Source organism: Pantherophis guttatus, chromosome 3 (genome assembly GCF_059756535.1).
Source record: "Pantherophis guttatus breed Tessera chromosome 3, ASM5975653v1, whole genome shotgun sequence".
In the NCBI taxonomy this organism is placed as follows: domain Eukaryota; kingdom Metazoa; phylum Chordata; class Lepidosauria; order Squamata; family Colubridae; genus Pantherophis; species Pantherophis guttatus.
The window spans coordinates 96,671,513-96,688,665 of NC_142065.1; the positions used below are offsets into that span (position 1 = coordinate 96,671,513).

Sequence of the window (17,153 nt, forward strand, 5' to 3'; positions counted from 1 at the left end):
CTGGTTCAAGTCACCATTGTACTTCCTATTGTACTTTTATGTCACCTCATTTCTAGCCAACGAAGCCTATATAGTAGGGCTGTATAAAGGAGGATGTATAAAACTAGCTTTATATATACACTACAGCACCAGCAATGAATAAAAGGGGGGGGGAATAAATATTACTGCCTAACCCTGCTGCACCCACCTGCAAATTTTAATCCATTCCTTTTGAACTTTGGTAAAAGGAATTGAGGATGGATAGCTAAATAGCATTCAGTCTCTTCTCCAACCTAATGAATTCCTCTTTTGCCATTAGTACTTATTCAAAGGCGACTCCACTTGTTAGTGAAGAAAGCTCTCCTCATTTCTATACTGCATTAGCATGTGTACTTTGAAAGGGTGCAGTCTTTCAAATCTCAGTCTCTTGCATCAAGCTGTTCTCTAATTGCTAGAAGCAGTTTGTTTGATGCTTTTGTTATGTAAATTCACATTCATCATTACCCTTTGACAATCAGAATTCAATTTTTCTTCCACTGCCATTATCAGCACATGTGTCCAGCGGCTTACGATATTTTTTTTTTTAAATATGAATAGGCAAATTGTCTCTTGCTCGATTCTATACCAACAAACAATATGGCTCTTCTATTTGGGGAAGATTCCCTAAATAGAATTTGATGAACAAAATATAGAGAGTAATATCTGACTTGACAGATGTGCCAACTATCATCTTTATAGATCGGTTATAATTGTTTGATAAGCATTGTCAAATCTGGAAAGGAAACTGAAATATCAAACTTGAACCATTATTTGTCATCTGCCTATCTCTGCTGTCAAATCTGCTTTGGACACAGATCAAGCATGTTGAACCTCAAGGATATAGTGGAGACCCTTGCAAAATGAATGCCGAATCATAAGTGATTTAAAAATACAACACAAAACATAATAATTGATCTACAACCTAAACTCACCTCAAGTAATTGTCCACGGCAATTAACAAGGTAGAATAAGATGGTAAAATACCTTTGTTATTTCCAGGGCTCTATTTATACAATATGTTTAGCCAAAAGTATACTTAGCATGCATAGTAGCACCTTTTTATTCTTTGTTGTAAAGTAAGAAGAGTTTGAGGCTGAGGCTGAACACCAAATAGCAAGCTTCACAATCTAGCTCCATGGCCATTTCAGGATCAGATAATATGGTATGCATGGGGATGAGGAATAACAAAGCATTTTTCTGTAAAGCATTTTATGTGACAAAAGGCATAGAATTATAATTTATACAGTTACCTTTCCCTGTTTCTCTGAGGATTCTAAACTATGATCAGGTCAGAGGATGGTTGTGAAGGAAACCAAATGTCATATAGTTTTGCCTCATTTCTATTCCACTAAAAACTTAAGAAGGGCCCCACATAAGAAAAAAGAACACAAGAAAAAGGGAACTATTCCTTTTAAAAGGCATGCAGCTGTTTAAAATAGACTGAATTTCAAAATGCCAGAAGAGAGAAAAACAAAATGGGAGGGAGGGAAGAAAGGAAGGGAGGGAGGGATTGCAGCATATCTGTGTTCAAATGTTTGTGCTATGTAAACTAGTGCTTTGCTGAAGAATTCCATAGAAGAAGGATCTCCAACCATTGGGCTGCATTCCAGTACCATTCTGTGGCCTGTTAGAAACTAGGCCACAAAGTTAGAGGTGAGCAGTGGGTGAGCAAAACTGTGCATATGTGAGATCTAGTTGCGTGCTTCTCCTCCCCACCCACCCCGACCCCCATTTTGCGGAAAAATTGTCTTCCACAGAACTGGTGACAAAAAGGTTGGGGAGCCATAGAAGACGAGAAGAGGAAGGAAAGGGCAACTGAAGAAGAGAATCCAGAGGAACTTAGTTTAAGCAGGAGGTTGGGCTCCAAGGTCCCTTCCAACTCTGTTATTCAGTTAGCTACAGCAAACACAGTCAAAGTTTGCAAAAGGAAAAGACAACAGCTGCGGTCAAGTTGTAAGTACAGCTAATGAAAGTCCAAGCAGAAAATGTTTCCCAGCTCAGCAGAAAATCTAGCCATGGTGGATTCTGGTCTGAGGGAGAGCCAAGTCCAAAGAAAAAGAAAGAGAAAGGGAAAAGAAAATCCCTCTATTTTTGGAATAAGGAAGATTTTGGAAGCTTAACAGAAGAGCTTCAAGAGGTATCTGAAAGGCTTTGATGATGATAGTACAACTCTAGTCAGCTAGAACCTAGTGTATATCCATGCATAGTAGCAGTTGCACCAGGAGCTATCTCAGAGATAAAGAGGCATCAGGGCTCAACACACAGGTGAAATTCAGCCAGTTCTCACCAGTTCGCCCGAACCATTAATAAATTGCTTAGGCAGTTCGGAAAACCAGTTAAAAACAAAGTGCAAGAGAGGTTTTTTTCTTCTCTCTCTCTTCAGTTAATAGCTCCACTTAACAGTTGCAGCTGGAATGCAGCCGATTCACGCTGAATCAAGTCAATAAACAACAGAAACTGACGGGATTAGGACAGGGAAACCCATCACTCACCCATCTAGGGATGGGATTAACCTCTTCCCTTCAAGAAGGACAAGATTACAAACATTTTCATTATAAAGAGTATTAAGTAACACTTCTGTGATCATCTGATAATCCCTGGAGTTTCCCAAGACCTTTTATAACTGCTGCAGTGTTGGCTACTTCTTGTTTCTATTTTGGGGAAAAGATACAGGAGGGGACAATGATGCAACTTGATCATATAGGCCGTGAATTTAATGCATGTGATCCAGCCAGCTGTATTGCTTCTGCTGTGAAGCACCCAATTTAGAACATAGAGAACATAGAATAATAGAGTTGGAAGGGTTAATGGCTTTTGGCAGCATGCCCAGGCTTTCAATTAGCCTGAGCAGCTGCTCTTAGTTTACCTCTCAGCTGCTGCGTTTGCTTTGGGCTTAACTTTTTTTAAAAAAAGGGGAATGGCTGTTTTAAGTTTTCTGCATTATTTTAGTGGTTCCTGGCACTGTCCTTTTGGGGTGTACTTCCCTCACTCTTTTTGAAAGCCTCTAGTGATGGTAAGTTATTCCATTGGTTCATTAATCTCACCCTTAGGAAATTTCTCTTTAGTCCTAGGCTCCTTCTCTCTTTGGTTAGTTTCCATCCATTGTTTCTTGTTGTGCCTTTTGGTGCTTTGAAAAATACATTAAGTCCCTCATTTTTGTAGGAGCCCCTCAAATTTCCTGCCAGAACAATTAATCAGTGGAACAACTTGCCTCCAGAAGTTGTAAATGCTCCAACACTGAAAGTTTTTAAGAAGAGATTGAATAATCATCTGTCTGAAGTGGTGTAGGGTTTCCTGCCTAAGTAGGGGGATGGACTAGAAGACCTCCAAGGTCCTTTCCAACTCTGTTATTCTATTCTATTCTATTCTAAATATTGGAACAGTGCTATTTCATTGTGCTATTTTATTGTGAGTTGGACTAAGGAGAAATTTCCTAAGAGTGAGACCAATCAAGTTAGCCATGCCCACTTCGTCACATGACCCATTTCCCATAGAAAACACCGGGAGCCACAAAATCTGGGTAGGTTTGGCTGGGGGGGGTTGTCATGTGACTCAGTGAGAGTGACATTGAGTTGGCCATGCCCAGGCATTCACATGACCACCAAGCCACGCCCACCAAACCACGCCCACAGAACCAGTAGTAATTTTTTTAAAAATTTCATCACTGACTCAACAGCTTGATGTGGGATAAAGAAAAGTAAGTGGGAGAGAGAAGCACGAAGTGCAAGAAAGAAGTTAAGCCAGAAGGGACCAGATGCACCAAATATCCAAAAGAGTTAAAGCTAGAAGAAGCAATACTGAAAGACTTATCACTGCAAAGTCAAAATCAGAAGAGTCAAAGTCAGAAGAAGCAAGACCCAGCAATACAAGATGTGGCAGTGGTGTGATGTCAACTAATGCCAACAGCAGTTCCAAAAACCAATTGGAACTGAGCTGAGTTAGCTGACCACAGCATACAACAAGAAAGAGACCCAGGGGAGAAGTAGGGGGTACAATGTGCGATTAGTATCAGGATATGGTTAAGATACAACTGAAGCTGGCACAGATAAGAATAGGCCTAAGATTAGATGTCAGGTAACGAGGACATTGGAACAATAGTGAAATGGAAGTTCAAATAGTGATAAATAAGAAAAATAGGACCAAACTGAAAAGATTAAAACAGCCTTTAATAATAATAGATGCAGGAGAGAGAGACATGGAATGTAAATGAGAAAGTAATGCATAGACTTTCTTGTACAATGAAAAATAGCATTTTACAAGTGGAATTTATTTGTATGCATCCTGCTTGATATCAGAATCATCCTGAACGCATAACAGATCAATATGAAAGAAAACCAGATCACAGGATCACAGGGTCTGTGTGCACACCTATGGACATAAGCACGTAATGGCTCATGCACACTTAACACTGATTTTCAATTTTTATAACATTTAGCCCACATGTGAATATAAGACAATTCCCCCCCCCAATGAAAAGTTAGGCAGAACATATACATATATACCCCACGAATCTGTTTTATGGTTAATTTAGGATTGTCAATGCCAAACCAATCCAGGACGCTTCTTTCTGTCCATCAATAAATGTGAGGGTACTATTTATTATTATTATTTATTGAATTTGTTTGCCACCCACCCATCCCGCTGCAAGGCATTAGTATACAAGTATGCATATATTTCAGTGTAAAGAAAGAAACAGACATTATGCGAACTCCAGAACTGAAGTAATTAATATTTCATATATTTCAGTGTGCGTATATAGAGATATAAACTTTCAGAAGCCATACTGCAAGAAAGAGGAGAGGTTGGACCCAAAAAATAATAAATAGCTAACAATTAAAACTTAGCTGTCTATAGAAGGAGCTTGTTATGTATTGAATGTATATAGTTGTGTAAAATGAAACTAACCTTTAGATGACCCCCAACTGTTTTGGAGGGAAATTTAAAACATTTATATTTAGGCATGGTTTTTTCTAGTTCTATGATTGGTTAAGGCCCTGTGGGCCTAGAGCAGTGATGGCTAATCTTTTTGCCATCGCATGCCAGGAGCGGGGGGGGAAGGGAGGGAGGGGGGTCATGTGCACGCGTGCCCACACCCACAATTCTATGCGCCCCACCCCCACACATGCACACGGAACCCCCAGTCCCTACCCCGCTCCTGGCACATGATGGCACGATGGGCCCAGTAGGCCCATTTTTCTCTCTCCCGAGCCTCCCGAGCCTTTCTAGGAGCCTAGGGAGGGTGAAAATGGCCTTCCCCACCCCACTGTTTCTGGGGGGTGGGGAAGGCTGTTTTTGCCCTCCCCAGGCTCCTAGAAAGGCTCTGGAGGCTGGGGAAAGCAAAAAACAGGCCTTCTGGTCCCACCAGAAGTTGGCAAATGGGCCATTTCCAGCCTCCAGAGAGCCTCCGGGGGGTGGGGAAGGCCGTTTTTTCCCTTCCCCAAGCTCCTAGAAAGGCTCTGGAGCCTGGGGAGAGAGAAAAATGGGCCTTCCCCACCACCACCCCGAGGCCTTCCAGAGACAGGAAACAGCCTGTTTCCCTACTTCCGGTGGCCCAGAAGGCCTGAAAATCAGCTGGCCAGCACGCACATGTGCATCCACAGCTAAGCTCACGTGCCCACCGATATAGCTACCTGTGCCACTTGTGGCACACGTGTCATAGTTTCGCCATCACGGGCCTAGAATATAAATAACAGGCAATTGCCTGCAGTTCCTCAGTTCCCTTTTTGAATTAATAAATACTGTTGCAGCTATGCTGGTCTGGTTCTTGCCTACTGAAGCCCACTACACAATAGAGCTACTCAATTTAGAAAATTAATTGATTTCCCATCTGCTAATAATTTGTCTCTCATACTGGCATACAAACATATAAATGAACATATGTAGCCTTTTCTCCTTCTGGAAATACAACCAAAAGAAACGCTCAAAACTAGAGGGAGATGGAGTAAGGGAAAGGGAAGCTTTACTAGGAGGGAGGGAGGGAGGGAGGGAGGGAGGAAGGAAGGAAGGAAGGAAGGAAGGAAGGAAGGAAGGAAGGAAGGAAGGAAGGAAGGAAGGAAGGAAGGCTGGCTGGCTTTGTTAGGTGTTATGAAAAAGATTAAATTTAAAGTAGACTAGAATTCAGAGACTCCTGGCTTCTAGTTTGGGCCTTACCCACTACACTTCTCAGATAAATATGGTATGAAATAATTAGTCTGATCTTTCTACAATCTTTTTTTCCTTAGTCCCAGTCAGCACAAACTGCAATCCACTGTACTGAAGGCAGCCTAACTTCATAGATTTTAACAAGACAAGCAGGGACAAAACAAAGGTTTAGGGCTATGTTGACAAATCATGCTGAAAGAAAATAAAAAAAAAATGTTTAAACACTGACACTTGCATGCTTTTGATATTTAGCAGAAAGGGGAAAAAACATATACTTCAGAACTGTTACATTTTTTTCCTTGGCAACACAGAAAGATTCCTGTGAATCATTAATGCTACGTCTGTTCATGGAAAAGCTATATTGAGGTAAGAGGACAGATGGACAGATGCATAATCGCACTAGAATCAAAATCATTAAAATTAAGTATTTGCACAATTGCTACAAGCCCAAAAGTGGCTCTGTCCTTCCTGCCTTATATGTCATATTATCCATATTCACAGTTGCCAGGCTCCTGAAAGATAAGCATGTTAAAAACTAGAATAGCTCCTGAGGGAGGTTTGATGGGTTTCAATATTATCTGCCTTTTGGAAACAGCTAAAAATGGAGCTTTTCTGGAGGGTGTCTGAGTGTTGATGCCAGCAACTGTTTGGGGGTTTATGTGGAGTTATTTTTTTATTATTTGCAAAAAAAAAAAAAAAATTAAGCTGCTAAGATTCTACTTATGATTGCAGCAGGGTAAATAATTGAATGAATGAATAAATGAATGAATGACAATTATCTTGATTGTAGATAATAAACTACAAATATTACTTCAAGGAAATTTGGCTCCATGGATCAAGCCAATTGTCATCCTTATTTCCTCACTTCCATCACCATGAAAGACAATCAATTGAATGCAAACTATGTTCCTTCTTGACAATATTATTGACTTCATTAAGGTTCACATTATGCCTCAAGGTTTTCCCCCCCAATTCATTTAGGGAGCAAATAGGGCCATAAACAACTTTCTTCCACAGGCCAGGATAGTTTTGTCTAGTCAGAATTCTGCAATTTCTAGAGTTTCCAGTTTATATGACTAATGGGGATTCTAAGAGTTATCCCAATACATCTGGGAAGTTTCCAGTTGCTGAAGGCTGGTCTAATGACTAGATCCATCCCAGTGAGGAAGAAAGAAAGATTCATAGCAATACTTGGGAAAGCATTTTGCCAGCTTCATAACTGCATAACCCACAAGCTTCCTATTTACCTTCTATTCTATTTGCCTGTCAAATCAGTTAAAAGGAGGGTGTGTGAGTGTGAGTTTGTGTGTGTGTGTGTGTGTGTGTGTGTAGGTAGGTAGGTAGATTAGATAGATGATAGACAGACAGACAGACAGACATAGATGGTGATGATGAGGATAGGATAGGATAGGATAGGATAGGAGAGAGGGGGGGTACCCTGTTTTCCCCAAAATAAGACTTCCCCTGATAATAAGCCCAATCGAGCTTTTAAGTGCATGGCAATAAGGCCAAGCGCTTATTTCAGGGTTCAAAAAAATATAAGACAGGATCTTATTTTCAGGGAAACACGGTATATAGATAAATATTGGTGATGATGAACAAGATAGATAGATACTGGAAAGAGAGAGAGAGAGAGAGGTACCCTGTTTTCCCCAAAATAAGACTCCCCCTGATAATAAGCCCAATCGAGCTTTTAAGTGCATGACAATAAGGCCAAGCGCTTATTTCAGGGTTCAAAAAAATATAAGACAGGGTCTTATTTTCAGGGAAACACGGTATATAGATAAATATTGGTGATGATGAACAAGATAGATAGATACTGGAGAGAGAGAGAGAGGGAGGAAGAGAGAAGGAGAGAGAGAGAGATAGGCAGGCAGAGAGACAAGGGTGTATGGCATATTTTGCATTCATAACAGCCACTGAATAAATGCTTATTACTTGCCCTTGAAGTGATTTTAAATAACTCAATCAGATTCTTCCTAACTATTTCCACCTTGTTTGCCTGGGGTTCTTCTGCACAAAGAAGCAACTTGTTCTTTTGCTTGATGAACTTGAGGTACCCTTGAATCATATGGCGAGCATTACACAGAAGATAAGACATTTGATGGGAATAGAGCATTTCAGCAGGTTCACTTTTTCACATTCCTCTGGGGCACATCACTTCGGCTTAGATTTGGAAGCTGACAGAACTCTGCAAGGTTCAAGCACTCTTTTCTCCTTTCCATTTGATCACCCTAATGGATTAATCGACTAAGTGTGCAGGGTAGGAAAGAAGGACACTATGCAGCTACATATATAGACTTCTTTAAAGGCAACCCTTCTGTCAGATTTCAGTGGGGGAAAAAGGGGGATTTTAGGAAAGACAGAAATGTGGATATCAGCAAGACAATACAGGGAAAAGGAATACTGAAAACATTCTAAGAATAAAGTTGAGTCTCCCAATGGATGTATTTCAAGATCTATGACAAGAGTCCTGATTGCCTTGGTACAGTGTTTAAAATTAACTGTGCTCACTGAAAAGTGAAAAGAAAACCTATTTTCTCCCATCATCTCATGCATGGAAGAAATACTGTACCTTTGCTGGTTTAGTAGAAGCTTAAATGCAAATGCAAAACTATCAAACAGATGCAAATGTACCTAGCAAATGCAACCCCCTTTTAAAAAATAGGAAGAATTATTTTTTCCCCCCAAGCTTTGGAGTAGTCATTTTCTTCTGCCCCACTCAAAAAATACAGTGAGGTCGGCTTCCGGTTTGGCTTCCGTCGTCGCTAGATGGTCTTTTGGGACCGCCACCCCCGCCGCCCGTAAAGAGCCGCCTTTACAGCTGGGAGGCAGCTCAAAAAACTCCATTTCCTTAAGGAAATGTGAGGTAAGCTGGCGAGAGCAGCTCGCGAGAGCAGGACTCTGCGAAGTCCCCAGAGTTTTTTTTTTACTCTTGGGGAGGAAGCAGGATGAGGCTCCCTATCCAGCTCGCCGCTGCTCTGGGCTTCGGGAGAACTCTGCGCTTTGCAGAGCTAGACAATGTGACCAACCTAATCAGCGAAAACTAACAGATTGCTTGAATAAGCAGGATGAAATCCGGATTTGGGACTCTAAATTGCAAGTATTTGTAACAACCCTATGATTGATTTTAAGAATGAAGAAACCGAGTGAAAAGGGGAAAAAAAGTTTAAAATGGTGGCTGGCTGAGGCTTGAGAAGAAAGCTGAAAGTGAAAGTCTTTCCGTTTGAATGGTTTAACTTGCTACAAAGTATCTGAAGCAATAACACTGGCTACAAGGGAAGAGAAAAATTTCTGTTTCATGCTTCTTCCTTTCTTAGAGACTTGATATTGATACTGAGTGGAGAGAAGACTTTTTCTTTAAAAAGAGTCTGTTTGTGTGGCAGGATGGCGTTAAAACTGACAAAGCCAGACAACCAAGCTGTGGGGGGGGCTCCCCATTTATAAATCACAAGAGCAATTCTTGAGCTTGCAGTTGCAGAAGAATGGTTTCAAAAATTTAAAGGAATTTGTTGTGGAGGAGATGGCAAGACATGATGAGATTATGAACCAGAATCTTGAAAAATTTAGACAGGAAATTAAAGAGTTGGTTCAACAAAAGTATGATAACCTGAAGCAATATATTATAACAGCTTTGAAAAGCTTCTCAGAAATAATTCTAAAGATGGATAAAGATATCAATTTAGAAATAGAGTCTAAAATGAAGGAAGCTGATTATAAGATTCATAATCTGGATAATAAAATACAAAGAATTGAAAATGATTTGACAATGATTCAAGAAAATAGCTCAGAAGTAGAGTCTAAAATGAAGGAAGCTGATCACAAGACTTACAATGCAGATAATATAAAGCAAAGGATTGAAAATGAAGTTACAATGATGCAATTTAGATCCATGGAATTTGCGATCAGAATGAGAGGAATACAGGAAAATAATAGAGACTTGAGAAAGATGTCTGCTGAAGTTCTGGCTGTGATCTTAAAGGTCAGCATTGAAGAAGTACTCTGTAAGATTGATAAGGCCTACAGAGTAAATTCTTGGGTGGCAAAGCAAAGACAATTGCCTAGAGATGTGGTGATTTATTTTACTGATAAAGGAATAAGAAATGATATTGTGCAAAAGTCTTTTAACTCCACTCTAGAAATGAATGGAATGAAGATCTGGATATATAAAGAGCTGCCGTCCAAGATGTTAAAAGATAGAAAGGATTTTGGATTTTTGGTGACTGAGCTAAAGAAACAAAACATCCCATTTAGGTGGGATGCTCCAGTTGGTATAATATTGAGATATCAAGGAGAAAGATATCAATTAAACACTGTTGAAAAAGCAGAAGAATTTTACTACAAGGTTTTTAAAATGGGCCCAACATCTCCACGTATGTCATCAGTGTCAGGAATACAGGAGGGGGATAAAGAAAAGCAAAATGAACAAGAGATTGAAACCCAGGCCAAGCAGATGGAGATGGAGGTAATGGAAAAACGACAAGTTATAGAGGGCTTTTTGGATGAGCTGCTTTTGGATTCTCCTTCAGAGGCTATAGCTGGATCACCTATAAATACAAGAGAGGCGGCTTTGGATCTCGATTTGATGTCTTATCAAGTTAAAGACCAGCATATAATTCAATCAGCTGATATACAAGTCCTAGAAAGGCAACCAGGGTGGAGATCTAAACCACAACAAGTTAAGAAAAGAAGAAGCAGGTTCTACAAAACTAAAAAATTTTAAACTACAATTCTTTTTTAGCCAACAGATTAATGCCAGTTATTTAAGAGACGATTAAATAAAATAAGTGGGATTTATAGAAGCTGATACATGAAAATACAGCTGAGGCAAATTATAGACTTATACCATTTTGAGAAGAATAAGAGATCTCTGCAGTGCTGGTGTTTTTGGGATGTGGAAAATGGCCTGTGATTGAGCGGACTGGAACTTTCTATTTTGGACTCTCTGAAAAATGGATTACGTATATGTTGAGCTATAAGGCAAAAGAACTATGGAATTGGGGCATGCAGATGATCTGGCTGTTACCCTAACGTGGTTGTCGGAATTAATAATCTAGACAAAAGACATCACAGAAGATACCATATGGAATATAAATATAAAGTCACTTGGGGTTTTTTTTTATATACAGAAATACTTATTAATGATGGGGGCAGATGGTAATTGAAGATACTGAAAATACTGTTGGAAGCAGGACTTGATGTTACTCTAACATGGTCGATGGAATTAACAAATCTAGTTGAAAGACATTACAGAAGATACTATATGGAATACAAATTTAAAGTCATTTGAGGGTTTTACTTATATATGGAACTATCTTTTAGTGATATGGGCAGAAGAATAAAGATATTAAATATATTATGTATGGTAGACCTGTAGGAAAGTGGGTGAAATAAAATTGATATGGTACAAGGTGATAGGTAACGTTACTGATTGCTTAGTTTAGGAAAAGGGATGTTATGTTTAGATATTAATATACTTAAAAGATTTGAATTAAAAGATATATGTGTGGGGGTGGAGGAAATGGGTAGATTATGAGCAGAATAAATGCCAAATTAGGATCTATTATATAGTTTTATAGCTGTATGCTGTTTTGAAATGTATAGTATATGGGGGACATAATAATAATGTTAGAAAGAAATGCTAAGCACATAGGGGGTGGTGTAAAAGGGTGGTAAAGTATTATATAATGTGATATTAATTTGGATTTCATCTTGTAGAAGCCATGGGGGAGGGGAGAGGGAGGGGGTTAGGGAGTGGGGGGGAGGGGGAAAAATTTGTATTTGAAAAACTTTTTCAATAAAAAAAAAAAGTACAGTGAGGTCCACCAAAGAAAAATGTTTACCCTATTTTGTACCAAAAATGTATGCCTGAATAAAGCATGCAACAATGGCAAAAGTACTGCATGGAGATAGTCCTCCTTTAATGACCATTTGTTCAGCAACTGATCAAATTTACAATGGAATGAATGTTAAGTTACAGCTGGTCTTTGAAGTTACAGCCCTCGCAGCATCCTCATGCTCACATGTTCAAAATTGTTGTGACCTAGGCTTACTGAGTCATTACAATACACATTTAGTCCCAGACAAATCTATTTTATTGTAACAGCTGAGAATTACGTTCATTCCCAGCTGAGTCCCAATTAGTTGCAAAACAAGCCCTTCGGAAGAAGTCCTTTGGGATAATCACCAACCTTTATCTTCTTTGACACCCTGCCAAAGACCTTACTTGGCAAAGCCCCACGAAGTTCAGAAACAAACAATAGATGACGACTGGAAACAGAGTTAGCAAGGTTGCTTTCCTGCAAAAGCCCAAGTGCCTTTGTTTCTCTTTTAAGCCTTATGGGAGGGGCCAATCATCTCCTGGCCTTACTCCCAAGTCATCCCTTTTGCTTTAGTTGCTCTTGCCTTCTGGCAGCTCTGCTCATGCATGCATGCACTAGGAACAGACTCCTCCTGTTCCTCTGCCTCTCTGCTGTCCGATTCTGGGGGTTCTGGAGTCCGCATATGACTCCCAGATGGCCCTGGCCCCATCTCTGCCTCTGACTCAGAGCCCTCGTCTGGGCCTTCCCCAGACTCCAGGACTGGCCCATGTTCCTCCCCAGCCTCCTCACTGTCTGACTCTGCTGCCAGCTCTGCAGGCTGCTGGCGGACCACAACAAAAATTTGGAGGCCACATGAGAACGTGGGAAAGCCTTGTGAGAGGCTAGCAACTGTCTTGGCTGGGATCACCTCATCAAAAGCAAGAGGAAGAAGATGGTGAAAGTCAATTAGGGGCTGGGGGCAGGGAAAGACAGCAGATGCAAATGCTATAGTGCATGGTTACCAAAAGGGCAGAGATAAGGAGGAAGATAGGTGGGTGGGAATAATTGAATTGTGCACTGCAGTTGTAAATGTATAGATAACAAGGATAACATCAAAAACATCTCAGAAACTACCAACAGAGAATCACAAGCACATGGCATCACCATACTACACAAACCAACTAAAGCCCTTCAAAATATCTTATATAAATCAAAAGACCCAGCAGCCCTAAAAGAAAAGAAACAAAAGTCATGTACAACATATTGTGTAAGGACAGTAATAGCCATTTTGCAGAACAAACAGACAGAATACTAGCAGAGTGCATCCATGAACACCAACTAACAGACAGAATACACAATTAAACTCCTTAATTTTGCAGCACATGGACAGACTTAACCATAGTTTCAACTGAGAAACTGTGGGCATCATAGATCAAGCTAAATCCAAAAATACTAAGGAATTCCTGGAACTTTGGCATTCAGAGAAATCAGCCATAGACAGGGACACAGAAATAAATCACATTTACACACCATTCAACAAAGACAATAAAAAAGCTAAAAATGTATCAAAGAGATCATGATACCTCCTTGCCAGCAATCAACACCAAGATAAATAGGAATCTACACCAGGATTAACACCAAATAAACAACAAGTATTAAACATGATCGTAATCAGGGAACTATTGTATGAAAATAACCAAGCTCAGAGAGCACCAATGACTCTATAAGAAAACAAAGGTCAGCCATTTTTAATACACATCATAAGAACTGAAAATATTAGTCATTAGGGATTATCATGATGAAAATTATCTAAAATGTAATTCTGATGTTCAGAATAGTTTCAAAATTGGTTAAACCATTCAAAATAATAATAATACATAAATGATCTGATGCTGTATGGAAAAACACCATCTGAGGTAAATTCACTGCTCAACACTGTGTGCATATACAGCCAAGTTATTGCAGTGCACTGGAGAAATGTGCCACCCACACTATCAACAGGGGAAAAATAGTGAAAACTGAACGAATCAAAATGCCCTACATAAATAATACCAAGAGGATCACCACAAATACACGGGGATCCTTCAAGCTGACAACATTAAGCACACCGAAGTTGAGAAGGTTAGAAGTTAACACATCATGAGAGTAAAGAAGATTTTAATGTCCAAACTCAGTAGAAAAAAATAACATCAAAGTAATTAATACCTAAACAACTCTAATCATCAGATACTGGAATAATGAACTGCGATCAAACAAAACTAAAAGTCCTGGCTAAGAAGACCAGGAAAATAATGACAACGAATCATGCTCTTTATCCATGTAGCAATGTAGACAGGCTCTACTTACCAATGGACATGTAATATTGCAAACAGTTTGAGAAGAAAAAAGGGCATTGGAAGAATATCTGAAAGATAGTGAAGAAAATGCACTGAAGACATTAGTAGATTATAAAGGCTTTCTGAATATTGAAAAGACCAAAGTGACCTACAAGAAAGACAAAATGAAGAACAAAAAAGAGACATAATAAGGCAAATATTAAAGATCAAGTATATAAAAGATTTAATGGGCAAAGCAGATAGCAACAAGACCTGGCAACAGCTAAGAGCAGGAAAGTTGAAGAAAGAGATGTGGCTGCATAAGAGTAAGTCTTAAGAACAAATGCATACAAAGCCAGAATTGAGAAGACAGCAACAGACAGCAAATGCCGACCCTGCAAAGAAGCTAAAGAAACAGTGGACCATCAGTTTGCTGCTGCAAAGTACAAACCTCAGCATGACAAAGGAGCAACAATGATGCTTTGGAATATCTGCAAGAAATACCATTTGCCAGAAAGCATGAACTGGTGGCACCGCAAAACAAACAAAGTAACAGAAAATAAAAAAGCTAAAGTGCTCTGAGATTTTAGAATTCAAACATACAAGCATTTGCCGCTTAACATTCCAAACTGAATAATTATTGATAAGAAAGTGGGGGTGGGAAGCTGGATAGTAGATGTTGCAGCACCTGGAGATAGCAAAAGAGAAGAGAAAGACCTGAAGAAAGTCTCAAAATACCAAGGCCGACAAATAGAGTATAACACCTGTGGCAAAATAAAGCAAGGGTAGTACCAATAGAAATAGGTGCCTTGGGTGCAATGCCACAACATCTGGAACACTACTTGAACATCATCGACCTTGACAAAATCTCCACCTGTCATTTGCAAAAGTCAGCTTTACTTGGAACAGCTTACATCCTGTGACGATACCTTTAACACCTCAAACAACATCTGCCTATCCCAGATCCTTGGGAAAGAATTGATGGATGGTTAACAGAGCCAAATCCAAGCTAAACAGCTGGCTGACTGTGCAACTAATCATAATGATATGCACTAATAAGAGCCCCAGGATGGATAAAACATAAAAGCAATCTTCATACAATTAGCCCCAATAAACACTCATAACTTTGAACTTTTTGGCATCCTGGTCCCTTCACAGATGACTGCAGGGAGGAGGGGGTAGCACAAGCTAAAGTAAAATGTAATCTAGAAAAAAGTGTTAGCCACTACATTTAGCTTCGGGTGAAAAAGATAAACACAATGTTGGTGAGATTATTTGGAGGAGGGTATGAAGGAGGAACAGTAAGAAGCGTAGAGATAAGCTTTTGAATTTTAGTCAGCTCTTCATCTGCCAGAATAAATGTTCTGAACATAAAAGAGATGACAAATATACAGCAAGTTTTCAGATCTGATGGCTGCTATAGCCAAGAATTAATGATTATTATGATTCCTTTTGACCAGAACAGCCTATTTTTCCTACTTTAAAAGGAAACAAAGTAATATGCATTGATTTTTAACTAAATGCTGTCAGATCTCTTGGGTTATCACAATATGTGTTGCAGTATATTGCATTTTAAAAGGGATGTGGTGGCTCAGTGGCTAAGATGCTGAGCTTGTCGCTCAAAGCTCAGCAGTTCAGCGGTTTGAATCCCTAATGCTGCGTAACGGGGTGAGCTCCCGTTACTTGTCCCAGCTTCTGCCAACCTAGCAGTTCGAAAGCACCTAGAAAAATAGGGACCACCTTTGGTGGGAAGGTAACAGTATTCTGTGCAGCTTTGGCATTTAGTCATGCCAGTCACATGACCATGGAGACATCTTTGGACAGCGCTGGCTCTTTGGCTTTGAAACAGAGATGAGCACTGCCCCATAGAGTTGGGAACGACTAGCACATATGTGCGACGGGAATCTTTACCTTTATATTGAATTTTGGAACATATTTTAACAATGGTCCATTCACATTCTTTCTTAGTCACTATAACCTCTCAGCAAAGTTAAATGCATGCGCTACTTTCTTTTATATGCAGTTGCTTACCAATCGATCATAAGAAAGCAGATAGGCTTAGACTGAGCATCTTTCCTATTGATTCAAATCTCCTTTTGTGTTTCTGTAAAGTTGATAGTAAGCCCAAAATGGTGATGAACTTATTAGGCCCACTATCATCCAAGCAAGGGCAATTCTGTGGGTGAATAAATATTCTGATCCTTTTAACTCCTGAAATTGTGATTGCTTCTTGAGCTACCTTAGCCTCTCTCCTGTAAGCAACTGTCTGAGGTTTTGAAAATGAAAATGGTTCTTCTGTACGTTCTTACCCTTTGGGGGGTTTTGTATATCATATACAAAAATGAAGTTTCATTACATTTTTCCAACTGTTCACATTTCAACATAATGTGTCAAACAGGGTTGTGTTTGACCTCGGAGGGCCAGGGTTGGACTGGCTGTGGCCAGGGTGGGCGTGGCCGGGGTTGATATTTCACACAGGCTCGAGATGCATTTTTTTCCCTTTGCAGTCAAAACAGCTATTCCAGACAAAGGGAGATTTACTTTCTGGCACAAATAGTCTCAATTCCATAATGTAGAGATTAAAGACAAGTAGAGTCCCCAGCTGCTATGGGGCTTGACTCTTTTGTATAGGAGCAGAGCATAAATGAAGTGGCAATTTCTTCAGATGTCTCTAAAAACTGTCTGTCCAACAGTCTATCAATCTTTGTTAGTACCTCTGACACAGCCCTAGAGGAGGACTTAATATTAGTAATGATTTACAAAATTGATATACCACCCAATTCTCAATGACCATGGGTGGCTCACAACAATCAAGAAAATTACAATTAAATCAATCACAGGTAATAGATTAAGATAAAAGATGACAAACTCAGTGCTT

At 39.7% G+C, this 17,153-nt stretch overlaps 1 long non-coding RNA gene across 2 annotated transcripts in view; it reads left to right on the plus strand.

The window, feature by feature from the left end:
• The window catches only part of LOC117661271 (uncharacterized), a 62,861-nt gene that overhangs the window by 30,464 nt on the left and 15,244 nt on the right, over positions 1 to 17,153 (plus strand). For both annotated transcript variants that reach the window (XR_015733181.1, XR_009622187.2), the window contains exons 4-5: positions 1,776 to 1,971; positions 6,471 to 6,525. This is a non-coding gene — a long non-coding RNA (uncharacterized LOC117661271). The remainder of the gene's footprint in view (positions 1 to 1,775; positions 1,972 to 6,470; positions 6,526 to 17,153) is intronic.